Raw genomic sequence first — 1,987 nt, 5'->3', positions numbered from 1 at the left:
GGCTCTATAAATACAGAGTCATCGGCAGAGGAACGCGCCCCCGCCTCATCATCCAAAAAATCGCCGTCAGGCGCCCCGATCATCATCCACAGAAGCACCGCCAGGCTGCCGGATCAACACCAGGAGAGCTCCGTCAGGCTGCCGGCAAGAGCAATCCATCGGCCAGTCAACAAAGGCTCCGTTAGGCTGCAAGAGCGACCCAAGCTCTTGCCCCTCCACGCCGATCGATAAGCACCGTCAGGCCGCAGAAATACTGCGCCGGCGGGCATCGACGCCAAGGCATCGACAAGAGGAGAGAAGGCTCAAAGGCTGCTGCGCTCTCCATCAACATCGCCGGAAGAAATCACTGCTTGAACGTGAGAAACTCCATCGGTCTCTCCTTGCCATCGGTTTGGTCATCACGATACAAACCAAAAGTGCAATCTTGCTCCATCTTATATTATCCATGTTCTTGCCATCATACTTTGCATGAGCCCTACGATTTGGTCTAGTTAGTGGATACAAGTCATGAATGTTGGCTCGGTCCCTACTATGAATACAAATTGAGGTCGTGCACGTTTATTTTATCATCTAGGCTCAGTTCTCTCCACGACAAATTGAGTCTAGGCTCAGTTCTCTCCATGACAAATTGAGTCTAGGAAAATCGTGTTACTCATCGCCTTTGCACAAGTGATTTAGCATGAGCTCTACGGTTTGGTCTAGTTAGCGGATACAAGCCACAAACGATGGTTCGGTCCCTAAGATACAAACCGAGGCCGTGCATATTTATTCCACAAGATAATTATCCGCCTCGGGCGAAGATCGGCGGACGAGGGCGCGGATCTCGTGGGCCCCCCACTGATCTCGCCATAAATGCATCGCGGCTCTGGCGCGCAGAAAGGCGCCCGCGTCCCTCGACGTGACCCGCCACAAGTACCCGAGCGGAACACTGTAGCCACGACCGCACAGGCTACAGTGGCCACGAAACCCCCTGATTTGCCATAGGGCACTCATGACATGCGCTGCCCGGCATAGGAGAGAGCTCCGCCCGTTCTCACGCCCCGCGTATCCGGCGACAGGGATGCGACGTCCGTGTCCTGCGGACCGCAAGCAGGACAATAGGGGTCGGTCGTCTCTCCCAACGTGCATAGTTGCCATGACCGTACGCCATCATTATGCTTGGCGGCAGCGGTCGCCAGGAAGATCGTCGATAGGATCCGAAGACAGCCGCCCTCCTCCGGTGGACGCGCTGACAGGAGCCGAAGGTCGGAGCAGGAGGCGGCGACCCGAGGACTTGGTCCTTCCCCTTGTATTTTACTTTACTTAGCTTATCTCTTTTACTTCTCCTCACACCTAGCTCATCTGTAACCCTGAGCTCTCCTTGCGCTATAAAAAGAGAACCTGGGGCTTGAGACGGGGGATTGGACAGCCAACAGAACCCAAACACTTACCTCCAGAGCATCAGTGCACACCCAAGAGACTTGGGACCGGCTCCCTCTCTCGCCCGTTTGTAGCCTCTACTACAGATCTCGCATGGGCAACACGAGCAGCTCCTCGTACTGGACGTAGGGCCTTCCTTGCCCGAACCAGTCTAACCCCGTGTCTTCCCACGCCACCATCCGAAGCCTTACGCGCATAAAAGAAATTTACTAGCCGTAGTCTTGATCCGCTAATCTTGACAACGACACCAGGGTCCAAACTTTCGTCAGTGTGCCCAGGCCTTTGATGGCTGCCACGTGGCATCCCAACAGATCAGATGCTATACAGAAAATACGGCTCTGTAGCAGCTAGGCGGACGCACGGCTCGTCCAAACTACACACGGCTCTAGCTCACAAAAGGTGCATCGGCTCGTCACGTACCCTGGTCGCTGGTCACTAGCCCCTAGGTCACCGATAAGATACACGAGTGTGGTGGCACCCGCGACCATGCAAGCACAAGAGCAGGGACTTCTTGCGAGCGCACATATTTCTTCCTGCGAGGAAATAGACGACACGAGTTCCTGCGTGA

This window comes from Setaria italica, chromosome III, assembly GCF_000263155.2.
Source record: "Setaria italica strain Yugu1 chromosome III, Setaria_italica_v2.0, whole genome shotgun sequence".
In the NCBI taxonomy this organism is placed as follows: Eukaryota; Viridiplantae; Streptophyta; class Magnoliopsida; order Poales; family Poaceae; genus Setaria; species Setaria italica.
This window is presented reverse-complemented; position numbering follows the sequence as displayed.